The sequence below is a fragment of the Protopterus annectens genome, chromosome 3.part0, assembly GCF_019279795.1.
Source record: "Protopterus annectens isolate FY-2018-M chromosome 3.part0, PAN1.0, whole genome shotgun sequence".
Taxonomy (NCBI): Eukaryota; Metazoa; Chordata; order Ceratodontiformes; family Protopteridae; genus Protopterus; species Protopterus annectens.
This window is the reverse complement of record NC_056731.1, coordinates 1,476,335,355-1,476,360,481: the sequence shown is the minus strand read 5'-3', so window position 1 is coordinate 1,476,360,481 and position 25,127 is coordinate 1,476,335,355.

Below are 25,127 nucleotides of genomic sequence, written 5' to 3'. Positions count from 1 at the left end.
TAGGTTTTTGAGACCCTGGGTTTTCCTGGTCAGGAACCTCTGTGGTCTCTCCAACTGCTGCATGTGCTTGGCAAGGTACATGCCAAAGTTGGCATTGCACTTGATAATGGGTCTGATAAGGGAGGAGTACAGGGATGTTATGACCTCCTTGCTCCTGGATGAAATACCCTTATTTATGAGGTGGGCCATGTAGAAAGCCGTCTGTACATCAGAGGCAACATGGTGGTCAAAAGTCAGGTTTCTATCAACCTGGGTGCCCAAGTCCATCACGACTGATTGCATGCTTAGTATGTTGTTATTAATGTTATAATTAGTGGGGTTGAGATTTTCCCCAAAGGGGATAATGATGCATGTCTTGGCATTCAGTTTGAGGCCATGCTTCTGGCACCAGTCATTAGTTTGAGTAAGGCCCTCTTGGAGGATGTTCACATCACTAGGGGAATTGAAGACAGTGCCCAGCTTGCAGTCATCTGCAAACTTTGTCAGCCACAGACTACTGGTTTTAGCTTGCACCTCAGAAATGTATATGCCAAACAGTAGAGGCCCAAGACTAATTCTTGTGGTACATAGTGTTATGAGTCTACTACTAGAGGTGGCTTTCCCTACTTTGACTGAGTGGGTTCTATCAGTGAGCCAGTTAGCTACCCATCTGGTAACATACGGGTTAATGCCTAGCTGGGAGGGTTTAAGTATTATGCCTGAGTGGGGAGTAGTGTCAAAGGCTTTGGCTAGGTCAAGGTAGGCACTGTGCACTGTCTTACCCTCATCCATGGCTTTGGTGACTGTTTTGAAGAAGTTAACCAAGTTTAACAGACATGATCTCCCTTTGACAAAAACAAACTGTGTGGGATCAAGCATTTGGAGGTTGCCAATATCCTTGGTTATAAGGTCCATGATAATGCATACCATGACCTTGCAGAACAAGCTAGTTAGGCTGATAGGCCTGTAATTGCCTGGGTCAGTGGACACTCCACCTCTGTGTAGAGGGATGACAATGGCTGTCCTCCATTCAGCTGGGATGAAGTCATTGCTCAGTTTATGGTTGAATAAAGTGGCTAATGGAGCTGACAACTCATGCCTGAGGTCATGTAGGGTACAGCCAGGGATGTTATTGGGTCCCATGGAGACTTTATTTGTTGCCTTTGAGAGGGCATTAAGGACCTGCTCCATGATGATGAAGAGAGGGGGTAGGTGTTGGGAATGTCCTGGTTTACCAATGGGGGGACAGGGAGGTGAAGTTTTCACTGAACCTGTCTGCTAGCAGGTTGGCTATATCTATGGCAATTGTGCATGTGGTGTTATTGACCACCAGTTCAGAACAGATTTGGGTGCTGCCTTTGAGATTGCGGACATATGTGAAGAAGGCCTTGTGATTGTCCATGGTGGATGTGGCCAATTTGAACTCAAAGTTAGCCTTAGAGAATTTCCCCAGTGACCTTATTTGCTTGTTCAGATAAAGGGGAGATTGCTTCCAACTTGGCACCTGCACCTTCTTGGCCCTGAACAACAATTATTTCCTTTGGTTATAGAGTTTCTGTATTGCTGCTGTCCACCAGATAGGTTTACTCTTCCTTGAGGAAGATTATTTGGTCCTGTCAGGTATTGATGAGTCCATACAGCTATGTAGGTGCTCAGATAGTTTTTTGATGTAGGCTTGGACATTAGTGCTAGTTCCAACTGAAGGGACAGTGGCTGCGAAGCTGCTTATACCTGCTCTGAGGAGATTGTAGTCAGCTTCGGAAATGTTTTTTCATTTGACCCTGGCAAGGGGGTGGTCAGTGGAGATGGTGACTTCAAAAGTGACTGCATTATGGTCGATTCTTACCAAGAAGGATGACACTGTAGGAGTGCTACAGTGGCTACTCATGTTGGTGAGGACCAGGTACATGATATTTTCACTTCTTGTAGGGATGTCAACCTGCTGATTCAATGCATTGCCATTGACGAAGTCAAGGAATTTCTGGGCATTCATGTTTAGGCTAGAATAGGTCTTGCACTCTATGGTTTGGTAGTTAAAGTCACCCAGGATCAGGGCAAAGGGTTGAATCTTGATGGATTCAAGTAAGTCCAGATAGGTGGAGTGTGTGTCCTGAGTCATGGTTGGGGGGGGGGGGTCTGTAGCTAGCTATGATTTGAATAAGTGTTTTGCCAACAGTTAACTGCACTTGGAGTGTCTCCTGTGTGTCATACCGTTTTAGCAGCCTGTAGGTGTGTATGTCTTTGATAACTATTGAAACTCTACCTCCTTTGGCTTTGTAGCCCTCCATTTGAGGTCTGAAAGTATGGCAGGATGAGTAACCTGGTAAGGTGCTCTGCACAGCTTTGAACCAGGTTTCAGTGACTGCACAAATGTCAGCATTCTCCAGGGCAAGGAATGCTTGCAATGAGTGCAGTTCCATGGTAAGGCTCCAAGCATTTAGCAGCATGACCTTTAAATTTCATTTATAAGAATTTTCCATGTTGGTAATTTTGTGCTCATGACTTTGCCTAAAAAAGGCACAATGGGAGAGGCAAAAGCCTTTGCCAGAAGCCTAAAGCCCAGGGGAGACAGACGAAGGCCATCTCTGGCAAAGCATCATGATCTGTCAGTCATGTACTGGCTTGTGACTGAGGCAGCAAGGATCCCAGGTTCTTAATGTGATTGCACCTCTCACATATTGTGTTCCTGGGTGGAGGTAGTAGAGGGCTGCCTGTGTACATAAGGCAGTTCCTACACTGTCTCCAGATGCCCATATTAACCAGACCAGCAGGAAAAGCCACAGGAAATTATCTGTCCATGGTTATCAGAATCTGTAGAAGAAAGGTCAGGGGTAGTACAGTGGGCACTATCTGAGGAGAGTACCTACAGGTGTGAGTATGGCTGGATAAAATCAATACAGTAGCTGCAGATGAGGGCCTCACTCACACAGGAGTGCTGGTAAGGGGAAAAAATGCAACTGAGCTACCTCATAAAGGGTGAAAACAGCACAATGGAGGTGCAGCAAACAAGCACAAACCCACACAAATGCTAGGTTTAAATACCACAAAACCAAAGGTAAAACAGAAACATTGGAACTTACCAATCAACCCTTTTCCCTAAGCTCTTAGCTCAACACCCTATGCCAGACCAGTTCCAGCCAGTTCACTTACTCCCAGTAAATGCAGGCAGGCACTGGCCAACAGAAGATGGTGTAGTAGGAAAAACTTTACTAATATAATGAATTTGGCAATATATTGACTGTTTGTAATTATGTAAGAATACCAAAAGTAAACATCAGTTTGATTATTTTTCTTTTTCTGATATGCATTATTTGCCATTACAATCAATGAAGTCAGTAATACTGTCATTTAAGTGTTTAGCTGATTATGTATTTATTCAGCATATTCATTCATTCATTCATTCATTCATTTATGTATTTATTTATTTATTTATAGTTGACTGAATATCATTTAACTATACAATTTGCTGCCATTGAGCAAGTCATTATGGAGAGTAGTATGTATTTTTTAGGTATTCCTTGGAGTACGACTAATAAGTATGTATATACAGTTAGCTCAAGTCCTAAGTTTACATTATTAGTGCCACAAGTAGAATGTCTAATTGTCTTTATGAGCAGAAGTAGAACTGACACTTGAGTTAGGTTCCATTAACTGGTAAATGAATACAGGTAGGAGTAGGTTGCATTTTATTACACTAACTATTATGCACTTATTTGTTGTGCATCGCATTAGACCCTTCCTGATCTGTGCTATGTTTCCACAACTCATTCCATAGCTTAAATCAGAACGTAGCACCAAGGAACAGACATCGGAGCCATGATTATTTATGTTTTTCTTGTTATGATGAATTTAATTGTGCCATTCTGGGCTCACCAAATTGAGTTGTCTCACACTCTCTGCCTTTTTATTTTCCCTTGGAAAGCTTACCAGTCAGAGCTGCACACATTTCCATATAAATTAGTTTGTAAATAAAAAGAATGAGTAACTGATCTTTTTGGATAGTAAGGCTCTAGTTTCATTAACAGTGTTACAAAAAAACAAATTTTATTAGCTACAGTTTGTGTGTTAATTATTTAAGTTGATGATTCTGTTGAACCTGGATTAATTCACCAAAACCAGGGGAAAAATGGGAAATACAAATTACTAAGCAAAAGGAAAAGAGCAAAAAACCACAGCAGCAAAAAAACAGACTCGGAGGTTTAATGTAAGTGCTTTCGTGCAGGACAATTCCAATACTACTTCAGACAAGAAGGTCAAAACAATGAAACAGTTAAGTACTCAAAATAGATAACATGACATGAATCACCTGACCAACCATTAATAAAATCAACAAAAATAATGTTTAAAAATATGGTGTTGAATATAAAAGTAAAAATATAAATACATGAATACCTGAAAAACTGTAAAACTTTGAACAAAAAATATTACACTTTCCTCCCCAAATAAATATATATGTCAAAAAACTGAACAATCATTTTCTAAATTACAGTTTAAAAATGATCATCATAACACTAAAAAATTTTGTTTGGGAAAAAAATCCTCTCAAAAGACTTTTAAGTTTCAAAATACAAGCCACTGAACAGGCATCATTTAAACCTGGTTCCCAAAAGGCATCTAATCTGAGTTGCCATAGTAACTCCTTCTGCTATAATTCTAAGGATAAAGGTCCCCCTCACATCATATTCAACCTGATCTATTATTTTAAACAAGAAGGAGTGCTCAGGATTATTCATAATTTTCTTGGCTAGAGCATTATTACTTTTATTGTTCCTTATTGCATACAAATACTCATAGAGGCACTCTCTTAATTTCCTATCAGTCTTCTCCACATAGAAACTAGGGCAAAGACTGCGCTGCGCCAAATAAACAATGCATTTGGCATTACAATTCAACCTTCCTTTTAAAATATATTTAGTTTTTTTCATTATGAATCTGTTCCCTTTTGCAATAAATCTGCAATGGGGACAAGATTCACATTTATACATTCCTGTCACTCTAGGCCTGACATGTTTATTAAACTCCAAAAGGTTCTTCAAATGTTGTCCTCTCTTAAAAATAAACCTAGGGGGAACTTTCAATTTAGGACCAATAAATGGATATGTGGAAATCAGGTTCCAGATCTTGACTAGAATGGTTTACTATTAAAATTTCGAACGGCACTCTGTCGACTGTGCTATAGTCGGCAACGGAAGTTTGAAAACGTCGAATGTCGAAGTAAAAAAATCAATCTAGGAATGGTTTTAACATGGGTCGAGGTTGATGTTCAGTATTATTCTGAACTACAAACATCTCCCCTACCTTGACCCATGTTAAAACCCATTCCTAGATTGTTTTTTTGAGTTTGCAATTATCATTTTCGAACTTCCGTGTTCGACTATAGTACAGTCGATGGAGTGCCATTTGAAATTTTAACAGTAAACCACTAGAATATGTCTCAAATTACCTGCATCCATACTGTAAGGTGTTGTAAAAGTCAAAGAAAAATTCATATCTGTAACATTATTATCTAACAAGCCTGATGTTCTTGGTACAATCATATTGTCTGCATTTTCATCATTCAAGATAACACGAAAGTAACCAGATAACCATTTCAATTGCACTTCAGCAATTAATTCATCTAATAAAGACTTAGGATACTCTCTTTTCAAGAACAGGCTCCTCAAAAAATCACATTCATTCAAAAAATCGGTGGTATTAGAGATCATTCTGGCAGCTCTCATGAAATGGCCCTTGACTACTGCTCTTATCTGATGAGGTAGGTGTGAACTCGAAAAGTGCAGGAAGGAATTAGAGTAAGTTTCCTTCCTGAAAATCTTAGCAATATAGGACTGTCTCATCCTGTCCTTACTAAGAAGGACATCAAAATAGGCTGCCCTTTCTTGATGAAAAGCATAAGTAAAACACAGGAACTGGGTGCTATTATTAAAATAATGACTCATATCCTGGAAACTGGAATATCTCCTTTGAATATGATAAAAATATCATCCAAATAACAGGTATAAAAATAAATAAACTTCGCAAATGAACCTGGATTAATACAATACTCTATCTTGCACAGCCAGATGGGGACCTAGTACAACTTAGAGTTTAAATGTTTACTAATTAAATTTTTGACTAGGAATGCCTTATCATATTCCTCCCATGTTCCTTATCTACATTTTTAACCTGTCACAAGGCAGTGGACAAAATGCTACTTCATAGTTTCATAGTTTCATAGTTTAGTACTAGGCTATCTGTCCTGGGGCATTTATAAGCCTAGCCATAGTGATGTGGCGTTCGCCACCCCATGTAATGGTACAAAAGTGTACAGAATAGATTTAGAATAATGTGCCTCTGTCTAGTAGTGACACAGTGAAGACCCCCTTACATAATAGAATTAGTTTACTGTGCCTCTGTCTAGTAGTGACACAGAGATGACCCCCGGGGTAAACCTACGATCTCCCATCCACTCGTCAAGATTTCTCTTGAAGAGAGTCAGTGAGGGGCTCTGCCTAACATGAACTGGGATTCTGTTCCAGAGTATGGGAAGCCTTTGAGTTATGAATCTGTCCCTCCAGCATGTCCTATTCATATTTGTGCTGAGGTTTAAATCTTTAGCTCTCATGTTCTGATGGATTTGGATTTTTTGAGGTGGAACATGTCCATCAATTCCTGATTGGACATGGCCTAGTACGTCAGGCACAGATCACCTCTGAGTAGGCGGTATGCTACTAAATAGAGCTGGAGTTTCTTTAGTCTGGCAGCATATGACATATGTTGGAGACCCTTGATCCTCTTGGTGAGGTACTTTTGGGGTCTCTCCAGCTGTTGCAAGTGCTGGGTAAGGTACATACCAAATGGGGCATTGTACTCAATCATGGGCCTGATAAGGCAGGAGTATAGGGGTACAATGACCTCCTTTGATCTGGATGTGAATCCCTTCATGATAAGGTGGGCAAGGTAGAAAGTCTTTCTAACCACTTTGACAACGTGGGTGTCAAATGAGAGGTCACTATCAACTTGGGTCCCCAGGTCTCCAATTATTTTTTCCGTACTCAGTGGGTTACTGTCTATGTGATAATTTGTGGGTACTTTGTTTTTCCCCAAGGGGATGACTATACATTTTTTGGCATTTAGTTTAAGGCCATGACTCTGGCACCAGTTGTCCGTTTCAGTGAGGCCTTTCTGTAGGATGTATGTGTCAGCTGGTGTATCGACTATGGCACCTAGTTTGCAGTCATCTGCGAACTTTGTCAGCCACAACCCTCCCACATTTGCTTTCACATCTGAGAAATAAATGGCAAACAAGAGGGGTCCCAGGACAGAGCCCTGTGGGACACCACTTGTGACTGGCTTTGAGTCTGACATGTCTCCAGCTATTTTGACTTTATGGGTTCTATCCTTTAGCCAGTTTGCAACCCATCTTGTGACATATGGATTTACATTTAAGCTGTTGAGCTTGTCTATGATGCCTGAGTGGGGTATTGTGTCGAAAGCTTTAGCCAAGTCCAGGTAGGCTGTATGGACTGCTTTGCCCTCGTCAATGGCTCTAGTGACTGTTTCGAAAAAGTCAACCAGGTTCAAAAGGCAGGATCTGCCCTTTACAAAGCCGAACTGGGTGGGATCAAGTGTCTGTAGGTCCCCAATGTCTCTGTTTATGAGATTCATAATGATTCTTTCCATAGCTTTGCAGACCAGGCTGGTTAAGCTTATGGGGTGGTAGTTCCCAGGGTCTGTAGAGGTGCCTCCTTTGTGGAGTGGGACCACTGTTGCTGTATGCCAGTGTTCAGGTACATATCCTGTAGTAAGGCTAAGGTTAAATAGCATTTTTATGTGTGGGTTTAGCTCCTCTTGGAGTTCACGTAGCACGCAACCCGGGATACCGTCAGGTCCCATTGATGCTGTATTTTTAGCTTTGCTGAGGGCGGTTCTCACCTGGACATCTGAGATGACAGGGAGGTTACATTCAGCTGGGATAAGTATTTCTTCTTTTGGGGTGAGGGAGGGGAGAAATTTGCACTGAACCTGTCTGCCAGAATGTTGGCAATATCTGTGGGTTCAGTGTATTTTTTGTCATTATGAACTAACTCTGAGCATATCTGAGGGTTTCCACCCAGGTTTCTAACATAGCAGAAGAAGGCCTTGTGGTTATCTTTAGTGTCCATAGCGATTTTACTCTCAAAGTTGGCCTTGGATGTTTTTATGAGAGAACGTAGCTTTCTACTAGTGCTAATCAGAGATGCCTTATCTTTATGGGATTTTGCTCTGTCGTGCAGTAGCTTCCTTCTTTTGTTATACAATTTGTTTATGGCTGGGGTCCACCAGACAGGACGCCTGCCCTTGGTGGAGAGGGTCTTGGTTTTATTTGGGATTGCATGATCCATGCATTCTTAGAGATGTCCGTAGAAAGCATTTGGGAAGGATTCAGCATTGTGGGATGTGGTTTCCACTGGCCCAGTGGGCTTAAAGGATACCATCTCAGTCTTAAGAAGTGTAAAGTTGGCGTTTGAGAAGTTTTTCACTGTAGTCTTTTGTGTTGGGGGTGGAGGTGGGATATGTATATCCAGGGTGATTAGTTTGTGGTCAGATCTCACTAGTGAGGGGTATACTTCCGGTGTGGAGCACTTTGTCCCCATGTTTGTGATGATCAGGTCTAGTATATTATCTCCCTTTGTGGGAGAGGTGACTAGCTGTTCCATTGCATTTGAATTTATGAATTCCAGGAACCTTTGGGCTAGGGTGTTAGGGCTAGAATAATGCACCCAGTCTATGTTAGGGTAGTTGAAGTCTCCCAATATGATGGTGTTTGGTGAGACATTCATATCCTCCAATGTCTTCAGGAAGGCTGAATGGGGTTCCTGAGATTGGGAGGGTGGTCTGTAACATGCTACCAGTTGTATAGCTGTTTTGCCTACGGTTAGTTGCACCTGGATGGTCTCTTATGCTTTATGTGTTGCCACTAACCTGGAGGTGTGGGTGTCCTTGATTAATATGGACACTCCCCTTCCCGTTTTGGTTTGGCCCAAGTTTTGGGGCCGAAAAGCATGATATGAGGTATAGCCTGGTAGTGCTGCAGTGCTCTCAGGAGCCTTGAACCAGGTTTCAGTTACTGCACAGACATCGATGTTCTCCATACTGAGGAGTGCTTCGAGAGCCTGCATCTTGAGATTTAGACTTCTGGCGTTGAGCAGCATTACCCTTATTTTTTTCCATATTTGTTTTCTAAGGAGGTGGGTTTGTCTTTTGAGCCTTGCCTAAAAAAGGCACTATGGGGGTGGCAAGAGCCTTAGCCAATATCCGGAATCCTAGTGGTGACAGATGCAAGCCATCCCTTGCGAAGCAGTGTGGCTTGTTCAGCATGTCATCCCAAGAAGACAGACATTGGATCCCCCTAGAATGACACCAGTAACTGAGCCAATTATTAAAGCTGATCATCTTGTCTTTGTATTGGGGCATCATTCTTGGTGATGGCAAGATGCTGCTCAGGGTCAGGGTCATACCAGCCTGGGCTACATAATCAGAGAGCTCCTCTATGTCACTTTTCATGTAGTCCAGGGAGGTACGTCTCAGGTCATTCATGCCGGCATGGACAATGACGGAGTCATATTTGTACTTGCTTTGGAGTGACCTGAGTGTGTGTGTTATGTGGTGGATCCTAGCTCCCGATAGGCAGCTCACCGTTACCCTCTCCTTGTTCAGCCTGGTAAGCGAAACGTCAGTGTGTCAGACTATAGAGTCACCTATTACTAGTGTATCAGGCATGGTGTTTGGCCTTAAGGGCTGTGATTGTTTGACACACTGATTTATTGAAGTATGTGTTGCATGTGTTATGTTTTGAGGTGGTGGATTTTTAGGTGTCTGCTTTGGGAGCCTCTGTTGTTTTGGTAAGTTTTTTGTTAGAGCCTCCGAGTATGTCTTTGTGTTATTACGTGTTTGGTTTGCAGTTGTGGTTGGTCTATGTAAGACTGGGTTTGCTGTGTGTGCGGTTACCTTCTCTTCCTGTCTGGTCTTGCCAGTCCTGAGTTGAGAGAGTTCAGCCTCCAGTTTGGCTATATAGTTGCATCTCTCACATGTATTTGTGTTTGTTGGGAGGAGGAGAGGGTTGTCTGTGTACATGAGACAATTGTAGCTTTGTCTCAAGATTCCCAGATTAACCAGCTGAACCGGAGAGGATGTTAGTAATCTACCACTCGATGTGCTAGAATATTATAAGGGAGTGCTGTGCCTTTAAGGGAAGTGAGTACTCACAGGGGTGGTAGGTGGATGTAGTGCTTACTTTAGTTTGAGAGTGCTTACTTAGAAGAGAGGTTTTGAGAACAAGTGCTAGGCTTATAATAAAGTGAGAAGACTGATTATTATAAGAGTAGAGCTTTCTTAAGGGAAAATTTGAAGAGCAGACTTGGCAGAGCCAGAAAAGGTTTAACCTTGTTTAACCACAGGGAACTTCAAAAGAGCTAGAAATGGTCCAAAACAACCAATTTCTACAAGCTCTTGTGCTGAGGTCACTCCTTCAGGGACAGATAGGCTGCTCAAGGCTCCCCACTCCCACTGGTGAGCAAAGAAACTTCCTTCTATCCAAGTAAGGCAATGGACAACACAGGAAGTACACCACAGCCCAGAATACAGCAAAGCCTGTATACTGGTCTAAACTAGTCGAGGAGAGGCGGAAAAACAAGGATATTTTTTTGTTTTTTTTTGTTTTGAGATAGAAAGCAAACAGAAATGCAGGAAACAGTAATAAATCAGTTACACAGGCTAGCACACTTTAGTGGGCAGCCTCAACAGTTAAATTTAACAAACAAACAAACTTTTGACCAATTTTTGACCAAATGTAACTTTAAGTGCAGATAATATATAATGCAAAAAACAGCTAAAAAAAACTTCTAAAGTACTAAACTACCTTCTTGGGTCAAATACTGATGATTGACATTGTAGTCATGTCATCAGATCAGATGCCACATGTTTTGGTCTTCTAGATCAAAGGTCACAGTGAACTGTAAACTGAACAATAATTAGCAGTGAGCTGGAACAGATCAACAGGGCAGTGACAGGTTACTGTATTAGAAGGTAGAGTTTTGGTCAATAACTGTGTTATAAAAGGAATATCTAAGCTTGTTGACCTTAATGATGTTGAAAGTGTGTGTTTGTGGAGTGGGCTGAGTGCAACAATACTGTAAAGGTAATTGGAAAGGTATCAGTGATGCTAGAAAGGTGCAATAGTAGCATTAGTACTGCTGCTTTACTGGGGAGGTTAAGCAGACACTGGAAATAGGCAAGTCAAAAGGGAGTTAGTATGCAAGGCACTGGTCTTATGAAATCCTTGATAATTTGAACTAGTCCCACGTCTGTTAATGTAGGAGGCTGCTATTAATGTCAACCGGATGTCACCCATCATTACATATTTTGATACTGGTTTTAATACTATGTGTGGCAGTCAGTGAATGGCTTATTAGTAGTGGCTGTGGTGTTGGGAGGGCTAAGTATGCAATGGCTATTATTATTTTGCATATGGTTTTAGGACCAAGAAGGCTAGTAGTGATACAGTCTGACCCAACATCATCCTTGCATTCTGAATTCCCAAGCAGATTAACATTTCAAATTGATTCGGTCTGTAGTAGCATTGCTCTTCATATTGTTTTGTTAGGATTAAGGTTTGATATATACTCGTATCCTCAGAAAAAGTGGTTTGTGTTAGAGGAATCACTTTTCACATAAGACTTTGTTAACACTATGAATTCAGGGACCAGAGCACTTAAAACAGTATTTAGTTAATCTACTTTTTGGCTGATGTTTCACCAAGACCATAAGATGAAGATTTAATTTTACTGTTCAGTCTATATCTCCATCCTCTCCATTGGTCACAAACATTTGGTAATGACAAAAAGAATGAGGGTTTGGATAAATTTAGCAGAAGAGACAAGCATTTTTGGGTTAGAGTTTGGCAGCTCTGGAGGATCTAAGTTGAGAGAGACTGCTCTCTGGTTTGCATGGACTTGTATGATATTGTTTGGGCACTTACAGACGATGTCTGCAGGAATAAATGGCATATAATGAGTTTGAGACTCAACAGAGTGAAGCCAGATGCACTCTGATTGGCGTGCTACATCTGCAACCCTTAGATGGTTAATTGTTTTAGAAAATTGATTGCATGGATAGTGGATGGATAGTTGGATAGAGCTATTTCAGTACATATCAAGTGAGTTGGGGGGACATATGCTTCCAGAACTTGCTGAAGCTGTCAGGATTGCCTGAATACATGTCATTTTACAGAATTTACTATCAAATATTTTTCATCGCATACTATTTTACCATCTTAAATCTGTATTGCACCATTAAACTGTATCTACTGAAATTGCTTAAGCTACAAAGCTATGAGAGATAATTCTTTGGAAGCTGAATAGCAGAGACATAGATACAATACTGCATTGATGGGGAATGGGAAATAGTTTCACTTGATAGGCTATGCTGTGCTACCCTTCATGAACTATTTGGCTGAGCTTTTAGACTATAACAAGAGCCTTGCTAATGTCAGAAAGCTCTTCTGCATGAAGTACAATAAACCATTCTGAAGCTCCATATAGTATGTCTCTTAACTCCCACATTTTAGCAGTGGCATTCCTTCAAGCCAAGCTCATACAGAAAAAAACAATACCTTGTCCTGTCCTTCAAGACAAAAGGCAACAATACCTTGGACTGCAGCTGTCAGGGCTCCACAACAGAAGAAAATGTATGCCATTATCTGAGTCATAGTGAGTTGGGAGCAAGCAGTGCATTATATCCATATCCAAATGAGTTTAGAAATCCAAACTGAGGCAGTCTGCCTTTTCATGAGGAAACTACCAGATAACTGTTAAACATTCCTATGGATGTATTGCATGCTAATCTGCAAAAATGATAATTCTGAAACCCCACCGGTACACAAATGGAAGTACAGGAAGAGAAGGGCAATCACAAATCAAGCAATAGAATTATTTCCCAACCTTTTGTAAGACAGACAAAAACTATTACGTAACTTGCATTTAATATGGAACAGCTATGCCACCCATGTTGTAGCTTGTAGCTGCTCTGTTGTCTATTACTTGATGTTAAATTATTTTGTTCTGTTTTGTTTTTCCTACAACAGTAAATGATTGTAGGTTCATATGTCAGTACTAGGTGCTGATCCAGGGGATCATTATTAGCCTGGCTACAGTGCTCACATTGTAGGTACCCTTTGATATGAATAATTTATATCTAGTTTTAAGCCCTTTCATTGAGGGCTTGATTGGGCAGACCTAGGATGAATTTACAACTATGCATTCATTTACCCAGATTAAGGTGAAACAGGGTCAAGGAGCTACTTTACTTTACAAACAAAGGAAGTCTAATCAATAAACAAGGAGATTCTCTGGGATATATAGTATATCTCATCAACAGGTTCTATTTATGTTTTGGTAGCAACATGCTCTTGAGTGGGTGTTTAGGATGTTGTTTGTTTTGTGGATGTGCAGGAGGTTGCATATGACTGGATCTTTTGAGGCTTTGTAGGCAAGACAGTGATCACTTCACAAGATTTGGTAGGAAACAAAAATGAAAGCGAGAGGGGGAGGACTTTGTAAGGTGGACTGGTAGCTCAAGGAAGTTATACCCTTTATTATCTTAGTGAGATAATGCTGCAGTCTCTCAAGCTGGGTCATATGCTTAGACAGCAACATTCCAAAGGTGTCATAGGTTCATAGGTTCATAGGTAGATATTAGGCTATTGGCCCTAGGGCCTATAAAAGCCTAGTTAAAAATGTACCCTGGCTTTTGCCACCCAAGACAATTATTTTCCTGTGCCCCTGTCGAGCAGAGCCACAGAGGTTATCCCTGGAGTGAATTTCCTGTTTCCAATCCAATCATTAAGATTTTTTTTGAAGAGTGCTAATGAGGAGCTTTGTTTGATATAGATAGGTAGTTTGTTCCAGAGTATGGGAAGTCTCTGGGACAGGAATCGATCCCTCCAGCATGTTCTGTTTACTGTGGTAACAAGGTTTCATTCCCTAGACCATGTAGCTCAGAGGTATTGGGAGTTCTTTAAGTGGAGCATGTTCAACAGCTCTGGGTTTGACATAGTTTTGTATACTAGGCAGAGATCGCCTCTAAGTAGGCGATATGCGACGAAGTAAAGCTGGAGCTTTTTGAGATGGTCTGCATAGGGCATCTGTTTGAGGCTGGTAATCCTCTTTGTGAGGTATTTCTGCGGCCTTTCCAGTTGTTGTAGATGTCTTGTGAGGTACATACCAAAAGGGGTGTTATACTCTATAATGGGTCTAATGAGTGACGAGTAGAGGGGAACGATGACCTCTTTTTTCTTGGAAGAGAAACCTTTTGTGATGAGGTGTACCATGTAGAAGGATTTCCTGACTACTGTGGCGATGTGGCTATCAAAGGAGAGACTACTGTCCACCTGTGTCCCAAGGTCTCATCACATTTTTGGTGTTAAGTAGACTTCCACCTATGTGGTAGCTCATGGGTGCAGAGTTTTTACCAAAGGGGATGACAATGCACTTTTTGGAGTTGAGCTTGAGGTCATGGCTTTGACACCAGGCATCTGTGTCCGTGAGACCATTTTTATAGGATGTCCACATTGTTACGAGTTTCGATTATGGCTCCTAGTTTGCAGTCATCTGCGAACTTCATGAGCCAAAGACCTTCTATGTTAGCCTGTACTTCAGAAAAGTAGATACCAAACAGGAGAGGACCCAGGACTGAACCCTGTGTACATGGTTGATTTCTGCATTGCCAAGATGCAGATTCATCAGGTGAACAGGAGAAAACACAGAGAGCTGACTCTTGACATGCTGGATGTGTGTGGCCCCAAAGTACTAAGACTGTTTCCTCAGACAAGTGAGAAAGTTGAGTGCTGTGTGTGTGCAGCTTATTTGGGTAACCACAATGAATTCTGAACAAGTACTGAGCTCAAAGAATCAGATTTTGTTGCTAAATCTAAAAAAATGAAAGCTGGATTCTAAGAGAATTTGAAGAAACCCAGACTTTATGGCGGGAATGATTTAACTAGTTAATGAACAATGCATAAGTGCATTTTTCTTTAATATAACAGTAGCAAAATGGTGAAACTGATTTAAACAAATTAACCAATTAATCAATAAAAAGTAAAAACTGAGCCCCGTTCCAGCAGTCTTTGATCCATCAGGTTAACTGCACACTCCGGCCACTAGGGTGCAGAGACCTTCTCCAAAGATGGTCTGGACAGTGCTCAGGATTGTATACCAAACAAAGCGCTACATTCAGCAGGTCTGAATTTAGTCTATGCTGCAGCAAAACAAAGGAGTACATTTTCAGAAAAGAAACAGTTCAAATAACCCAGGCACAATAAACCTTTAACCGACTCCCGGACTCAGAAGGGCGAAATCAAACCTCTCACACAAGGTTTTGAACCACCTTATTGCTGTAAAATAACTGGCCCCGGCCAAGTGCTTAAACCAGAACACTAACCACTTTTAGAATTAACAACAGACACTAAGCTGACCAGCAGACTCATAATAGTGTAGCCATGATACTGTGTAGATCTGCTAAATGGAAAATGAGATGGACAAGTTAGATAAAAAGATTTCCTTTCAACAGTGAAACAGTGTAATCAAAAGATAGTTCATTGTCAACAAAGTGACCAGGTCCCGAAGAGGTGCCACTTATCATGGTGATTGTATGGCTTGCCAGTTTCACAAGGATATGAACAGCATTTACTGGTGTTTTTAGGCTGTGGTCAGGAGCCTTGACCCGCACATTGGTGAGCCCTTGAAAAATTGGGAAGTCAAAATTGGGGTTAACAAATAAGCTTCAGGTTTGCGTGTCTGGCTTCAGGTCAGCCACAGGCCTTGATGTTAGCACTTGACATCAAGGAAATAAAATGCAAATGGAAGTGATCATGGGACAGATCCTTGGGGAATACCACTGGTAACTACATTTTTCAAGAGCATATCTACGCACTAATAGTCATTTATCCAGAAGAAGGTAAAACAGAGGTTTTACATTTAGTTTATAACACAGATGATGCCAGAATAGCCGGATGGTATAAGGCCTTGACTAGATACAAATGAGGCAGAGTGGTGAATTTTATCCGTCCTAATGCATCAATGGTATGTTCAAAGAAGGCCTGCCAAGTAAGGAGGCAGGCTTTGCTTTTAACATGTAAGCTGCCCCCAACCCATCCAGAGCCTTAAAGACTGTATATCCTTGTTAATAAGTTCCCGTAATGATGTGCTCTATGGCTTTGAATAAGGCTGGTGAGTTCATAGATCTATAGTTTCATGACCCATAGTGGATCCTCTTTTGGCGGAGCAGGATGACTACCGCAGTTTTCCATTTCTCTGGCATGAGTCAGTGGAGATGATGAGGCTGAACTTATTGTAGAAACAAAATGTTCACATATAGTCTGGTGCTGGCACATTATTGGGAGTCATGGAGCAAAGCATTTTTTGTGCCTTAGTGTGTGAGCTTTCCAGGACCTGCTTGAGTAGTGATCAGAGAGGTGCCAGTGGGTGTGCCTAAAAAGTAATACCTAGAAATTAGGTAGAGATAGGGGTGTAAAAGTTAGAGCTGATCTTTTTCCACTAATCTTGGCTATTGTATCATCAGAGGAAGAAGAAACGTGCTACACGATTTGATCTGGAACATATCAAGGGCATACCTGTAAGACTTCTGACACAATTGAAGGCTAGAAGGTTATGTACTTTCCCTCAGAACAAGCAATTTTCACTACACACCTACTTTTGGGAGAGAATTTGATTTTTGATTAACTTAGCTTTGCCAATCTTTTTTGAGTTCCAATGATGGGGTGTTAAGTTCATTTTATAGGCTGCATGAGCTTCTTCCTATAGCTCCAGTTCTTTCATAGAGCTGGACACTAGTGTCCAGTATCACCACCCTCAATCACCATATCTGACTCATTGGGCAAGCAACTCATCAATGCAAGTACCTTCTAGATTCTCCCTCACCACACCCAACCACATAAATTCTATAGAATGCTGTAAGAGCTCTCCCAAGCTTCCATCACTGAAATGAATAACTTACCCTCCCTATACTAACCTTATCTAATTTTAACCTACCTCTTGATGAGGCAGTGCAGGAATTCATCTATATTCCTAAACACTAAACTCCCTTGTCCCTCTAGGGACTGTGCAGTCAATCATTCATATCAGATCTCATTATCCCAAACTATACGGTCCTAGTAATGTAAAGAGGTAATATGTAGTAGAGACATGAGGCTCAGAAACGGTCTGTTGACTGTGGATTGATTCATTAAAATTGGTCTTTCCCATTCAGTTAGAGATTATAAAAGCTACGTTTTTCCATGTAATGCCTACTGTTTTGAGCTTCTCCACCTGCAGTCATACAGAACTTGGTTCTTATAAAAGAGATAATGCCTGAAAAAACCTGGACTAAAACAAATCCCTCCCATCTTTTAACTTATAACAAACTTCACAACCTCACCGTTACTTTTGATAATGATAAAAGAACACCTCATCCAACTCAAACCTCCACATCAAGCCAGAAGGTCTGGAATTGCATTAATGAAATATTCAAGGGGTTTTTCCAAATTTTTTAAAGGAGTGCCTCGAGTGAATGCATTTTGAAGTTTAGACTTCTAGCATTGACTAGCATTACCCTCAGATTTTGCTTGCTTGTACCTACTAAGGTGGTAAATTTGTCATTTGAACCTTTCCTAAAAAAGGTACTTTAGGGGTGGCAAGAGCCTTAGCAAGTACCTGGAATCCCAAGGGCGACAGGTGCAAGCCATCTCTGGCAAAGCATTGTGGGTCTGTCGATCATGTCATCCCAGGCAGACAAATACTGGATCTCCTTATAATGACACCAGAAGCTTAGCCAATTGTTGAAGTCAATCATTTTGTCCTTGTACTGTGGTATAATTCTGGGTGATGGCAGGATGTTACTCATGTCTTTTTTCATGTAGTCCAGGGAAGTACGTCTCAAGTCATTCACACTAACATGGGCAATGACAGAGTCATATTTCATAGGTTCATAGGTAGATACTAGGCTATCTGCCCTAGGGCATTTATAAGCCTAGCCAGAGTGTATTTGGCTTCTGCCTCCCTGTTAGATTAGCCTACTGTGCCTCTGTAAAGTAGGTCACAGAAGGTACCCTTTTAAGATTAGTTTACTGTGCCTCTGTCTATCAGGGACACAGAAGAGATCCCAGGGGTGAATTTGCGATTTCCCATCCACGCGTCCAGATTTCGCTTGAAGAGGGTCAGCGAGGGGCTATGTCTAACATGAATTGGGATTCTATTCCAGAGTGAGGGGAGCCTCTGGGAAATGAATCTGTCCCTCCAGCATGTCCTATTTATTTTTGTGCTGAGGTTTGGGTCCCTGGAGCGTGTAGCTCTAAGGGACTTGGATTTTATGAGGTGGAGCATGTCCATTAATTCTGGGTTTGACATGGCTTTGTACATCAGGCATAGATGGCCTCTGAGTAGGCGGTAAGCAACTGAGTAGAGCTAGAGTTTCTTTAGTCGAGCTGCATAGGACATCTGTTTGTGGCCCATGATCCTCTTGGTGAGGTACTTTTGGGGTCTCTCCAGTTGCTGCAGGTGTCGGGTAAGGTACATCCCAAAAGGGGCATTGTATTCAATTATGGGTCTGATGAGTGACGAGTAGAGGGGCACAATGACCTCTCTTGATCTAGATGCGAACCCTTTCATGATAAGGTGGGCTATATAGAAGGTCTTTCTAACCACTTTGGCAACGTGATTATTAAAGGAGAGATTACTATCTACGTTGGTCCCCAAATCTCTAATTACTTCTTCCGTATATAACGGATTACCACCTATGTGGTAATTTGTGGGCACCTTGTTTTTCCCAAAGGGGATGACTATGCACTTTTTAGCATTTAGCTTGAGGCCGTGGCTCTGGCACCAAGCATCCATCAATGTGAGACCCTTTTGGAGGATGCTTGTGTCAGCTGAAGATTCGATTATGGCCCCAGTTTGCAGTCATCTGCGAACTTTGTCAACCATAATCCCCCCGTGTTAGCCTGAACCTCAGAGAAGTATATACCAAACAAGAGAGCCCTGTGGGATGCCAGTTGTAACTGGTTTGGATTCAGACATGGCACCTGCGATTCTGATCATGTGGGTTCTATCTCTGAGCCAGTTTGCAACCCATCTTGTGATATAGGGGTTGATATTTAAGCTGGTAAGCATATTTATGAGGCCCGAGTGTGGTATTGTGTCAAAGGCTTTTGCGAGGTCCAGATAGGCTGTGTGGACTGCCTTGCCCTCATCTATGGCTTTGGTAACTGTTTCAAAGAAATCAACTAGGTTTAAGAGGCAAGATCTGCCCTTAACAAAGCCAAATTGGGTAGGGTCCAGTGTCTGGAGGCTCCCAATGTCTTTGTTTATGAGTTCCATGATAATACGCTCCATAGCTTTACAGACCAGACTAGTCAGGCTTATGGGGCGATAGTTTCCGGGGTCCGTTGTGGCACCACCTTTGTGGTGTGGGACCACTGTAGCTGTACGCCATTCTTTGGGTACATATCCTGTAGTAAGGCTAAGTTTGAACAGTGACTTAATGTGAGGGTTCAGTTCTTCTTGGAGCTCATGTAAGACACAGCCTGGGACACTGTCCTGTCCCATAGATGCTGTGTTTTTTGCTTTGGAGAGGGCAGCTTTCACCTGTGCATCTGTGATGTCAGGGAGGTTACATTCAATTGGGATAGGCATTTGCTCCTTTGGGGGGGAAGGGGGGGGGAGTTTGCGCTGAATCTGTCTGCCAGGATGTTGGCTATGTCTGTAGGTTCGGTATATTTTATACCGTTATGCAACAATTCAGAGCATATCTGGGAGTTTTTGCCCATGTTCCTGACATAACTAAAGGCCTTGTGATTATCTTTAGTGTCTAGGGCAATTTTTCTTTTGAAACTGGCCTTTGATGATTTTATGAGGGATCGAAGTTTCTTGCTAATACTGATCAGAGATGCCTTCTCTTTTTTGGATTTTACTCTGTCATGTAGTAGCTTCCTCCTTCTGTTGTATAGCTTATTTATGGCCGGGGTCCACCAGACCAGTCTCCTGTTTTTGGAGGAGTAAATCTTGGTTTTATTTGGGATAGCACGATCCATGCATTCCTGCAGGTGCTCATAGAATGCATTTGTAAAGGATTCTGTGGATTGGGCTGTATTATCCTCTGGCCCTGGGGCTTTGAAGGATTCCACCTCAGTCTTGAGAAGTGCAAAATTGGCTTTTGAGAAATTCTTTACAGTGATTTCCTTGGCTGGGGGGTGGGGATGGGATATGGATGTCCAGGGAAATTTGTTTATGGTCTGATCTTACCAATTAGGGGTTTACCTCTGGTGTGGAACATAGAGTCCCCATGTTGGTGATGACCAGTTCCAATATGTTGTTCCCTCTTGTGGGAGTGGTGACCAGTTGTTCCATTGTGTTAGAATTTATAAATTCAAGGAACCGTTGGGTGAGGGTGTTTGGGCTTGAGTAGTTTTCCCAGTCAATGTTTGGGTAGTTGAAGTCACCCAATAACATAGTGTTTGGAGAAACTTCATATTCTCCAGTGTTCTCAGGAATGCCAAGTGGGGTTCCTGTAATAGGGAGGGTGTTCTGTAGCAGGCTACAAACTGAAAGGCAGTTTTGCCCACTGTTAGTTGCACATGGTTTGGTTTGTACTTGTTGTGGAGTGACCTGAGTGCTTGCATTATGTGGTGGATCCTGGCACCAGACAGGCAGCTGACAGTAACTTTCTCCTTGTTTAGCCTGGTGAGTGGAACATCAGTGTGCCTGACTACAGAGTCACCTATAAATAGAGTGCTGGGTACATTGTCTGCCTTATGGGCTGTGGTTGAGTCGCACATTGAGTCTGTTGGCTATGTGTCATTTGAGTTGTGTTGGGAGGTAGAGGTTGCTTACGTTTCTGCTTTGGAGGTCTCTATTGCTTGAGCAGATTTTTATTGAGAGCCTCCACAAATGTGTGTTTCATTTTTCTATGTGTGTGTTTTGGTGGTGCAGGTTTTGAGAGACTTTGTGATGAGTGTGGTGTGGTGCAAGTGTTTACCTTCTCCTCTTGACTGTCTAGTCCAGTCTTTGGTGAAGAGAGGTTTGCTTCCAGTTTGGCTATATAAGTGCATATCTCACAGGTTGTAGTGTTGGGTGGTAGGAGGAGACGGCTGTCTGTGTACATGAGTTGATTTCTGCATTGACCAAGATGCCCAGATTCATCAGGTAGACAGGAGAAAACACAGAGAGCTGACTCTTAGACATGCCTGGATATGTGCTTATTTATTAAGTACTAAGAACTGTTTTCCTCCAGACAAGTGAGGAAAGTTGAGTGCTGTAGTAATGTGCAGCTTATTTACTGCTTACAATGAATTCTGAACAAGTGCTGAGCTCAAAGAATCAGATTTTAGTGCTAAATCTAAAAAAAATGGCTAGTTCTAAGGGAAAATTTGAAGAGCAGACTTTATGGCGCCGGGAATAGTTTAACTCTAGTTAAGCGGCAATGCATAAAGTGCATTTTCTTTAATATAACAGTAGCAAATGAGCAAACTGATTTAAACAAATTAACCAATTAATCAATAAAAAGCTAAAAACTGAGCCCCGTTCCAGCAGTCTTTGATCCATCAAGTTCTAACTGCACACTCCAGCCACTAGGGTGCAGGGGAACCTTCTCCAAAAAAAGATGGTCTGGATTAGTGCTCAAGTTATACAAACAAAGCTACATTCAGCAGGTCTGAATTTAGTCTATGCTACAGCAAACAAGGAGTACATTTTCAGAAAGAAACAGTTCAAATAAGCAGGCACAATAAGCCTTTATCCAGAAACTCCCAGGTCAGAAGGGCAGAATCAAACCTCTCCTCCCACAAGAGTGCAGACCACACCTTATTAATGTAAAATAACTGGCCCAAAGCCCAAGTGCTTAAACCAGAACTAATACACTTTTAGAATAACAGACACTAAGCTGACCAGCAGACTCATAATAGTGTATCATGATACACTATTATGGGTCTGCTGATGGAGAGTAGAGATGGACAAGTTAGATAAAAGAATTTCCTTTCAACAGTGGAAACAGTGTAATCAAAAGATAGTTCATTGTCAACAAAAGTGACCAGGTCCCAAAAGAGGTGCCACTTATGTGGTAGGTGTATGAGCACCCAGTTTTGTCTAAGGATATAATTCAGCATTTACTGGTGTTTTTTTAGGCTGTGGTCCAGGAACCACTTATTGCACATTAGTCGACCTTGAAAAATTAGGAAGTCAAATTGGGAGTTAATGATAGCTTCAGGTTTGCAGTTATCTGAAAACTGGGTCAGCCACAGGCCTTGATGTTAGCCTTGACATCAAGGAAATAAAATGCAAATGGAAGTGATCATAGGACAGATCCTTAGGGAATACCACTGGTAACTACATTTTTTAAAGAGAGCATATCTCACGCACTAATAGTCATTTTGCTATCCAGAAGGTAAAACAGAGGTTTACATTTAGTTTGCTCAGCTTGCAGATGATGCCAGAATGTCGGATGGTATAAAGGCCTTGACTAGATACAAATAGGCAGAGTGAGTGAATATATCCAAGTCTAATGCATCAATGGTATGTTCAAAGAGAGCCACCAGGATAAGGAGGCAGGCTTTGCTTTTAACATACTTAAACTGCCTTGCATCCAGAGCCTTAAAGACTGTCTATATCCTTGTTAATAAGTTCCATAATGATGTGCTCTATGGCTTTGCAGATAAAGCTGGTGAGGTTCATAGATCTATAGTTTCCTTGACCCATAGTGGATCCTCTTTTGTGGAGCAGGATGACTACCGCAGTTTTCCATTTCTCTGGCATGAGTCCAGTGGAGATGATGAGGCTGAACAGCCTTAGAAGCAAATGTACCACATAGTGTCTGGTGCTGGCACATTATTGGGAGTCATGGAGCAAGCATTTTTTTGTGCCTTAGTGTGAGCTTTCAGGATCTGCTTGGTAGTGATCAGAGGTGCTGAAGTGGGTGTGCTAATAATTTGGGGAAATTAGGTAGAGATAGGGGTGTAAAGTTAGAGCTGATTTTTTCCACTAATCTTGGCTGTATCATCAGAGGAAAAAAACGTGCTACGTATTTGATCTGAACATTGCTGGGCATTACCTGTAAGATTTCTGACATAATTGAAGAAGGTTATGTACTTTCCCTCAGAACAAGTAATTTTCTACTCACACTTACTTTTGGAGGATTTGATTTTGATTCTTAGCTTTGCCAATCTTTTTTGAGTTCCAATGATGGGGTGTTAAGTTCGTTTTATGGGCTATGAGCTTCTTCCTCAGCTCCAGTTCTTTCATAGACTGGATACTAGTGTCAAATATCACCACCCTCAATCACCATCTGACTCAATAAGCAACAACTCATCAATTTAAGTACTTAGATTCTCCCCTCACCACACCCAACCACATAAATTCATAGAATGCTGCAAACTCTCCAGCTTCCATCCTGAGAATGTGAATAACCTACTCTCCTCTATAAACTCATCTAATTAACCTACCTCTTGATGAGGCAGTGCAGGAATTCATCTCTATATTCCTAAACATACTAAACTCCCTTGTCCCTCTAAGGACTGTTATAGTTAAATCATTCATATCAGATCCCCCTCATTATCCCAAACTATACAGTCCCTAATGCATAAAAGAGGTAATATGTATTGAGGGGAGCCTTGGGGCTGAAACCGGTCTGTTGACTGTGGATTGATTCATTAAAATTGGTCTTTTTCCCATTCCAGTTGGTGCTGGCTGTTTTCATGTGTAGTACTTTACTGTTTTGAGCTTCTCCACCTGCCGTCCATGCAGAACTTTGGTTGCTATAAAAGAGATAATGCCTGAAAAACCTGGACTAAAACTAAATCCCCTCCCCATCTTTTAACTTATAACAAACTTCACAACCTCACCAGAACACTTTGATAATGATAAAAAGAACTTTTATAATCAACCTCAAACCTCCCACACATCAAACCCAGAAAGATCTGGAATTGCATTAATGAAATATTACACTCAGGTAACCCGCAACTCTTAATCTCTGCCAAAACAATACTCCACAAGAAACAGCATCCATATTTAACTCCTATTTCATAGACTTCATTAGCAAATTGTTGCAAGTATCCAACCCTGTCAACCCTCCAGACATCCCTACCCCCTATAAACAGAAAAACACTTTCTCTCTAAAACCAGTACCAGCAAATTATATAAAATACCTTCTTCCAAAATGAAACCTAGCCACTCTTCTACTGACAACCTACCTGCACTCTTCCTAAAGACTGCTGCTAACTCACTAGTCATCCGTATCTCCCTTCTTATCAACCACTCTATAACTGAATCCAAAGTACCCTCTATCTGGAAACAAGTCAACACTCTAACCATTTATAAAGGAGCTAGCTCCACTGAACTTTCAATCTACAAGTCAAAAGCAGTACTATCCCCCATCTCAGAAATATTGGAGAAATGTGTACATAAACAAATCCTAGACTACCTAATACAAGAAAACTTACTAACCTCAACACAGCATAACTTCCATCCTAACCATAGTATTTCAACAGCCCTTATCTCCTTCACTAATTCTGTCTCATTAGCCAGAGATAACAAAATAGTCTCCTGTCTCTTTCTGGACCTCTCCAAAACATTTGACACTGCCTTCCACCCTCTGCTTCTTATCAAACCCTCTGACATGGATCTTTCAAACTCAGCTATTTCCTGGTTTGCCAATTACCTTTCTGACAGACAGCAATTTGTTAAATGGTTTTCCTCTTTATCCCTGCTCTCCCCATTAAGATGGGTGTCCCTCAAGGATCAATACTTTGTCCCCTATTGTTCAACATCTTTACCAATCTCCTATATACATATTGTTCACAATCATCTCATACAATCATCATACAATATGCTGATGACTCCACAGTCATCACCATCTCTGACAGGTTTACCTTCATAATGTCACAGCCCACTTCATTGAGTCTGAACACAGCATGACCAAAACATCATAAGTGCAGGAGCACAAAGTCCTGGAACATCATCTTTCCTCTTAGAGAAAGTAACCACTTGGCCACCAATGAAAAAAACACAACTGTTAGCAAATTACACCCATCAAAGTGGGGGCCTTTGTACCATACAACCCCATGTGGGTGGTTTCATCTGTCATCCCCC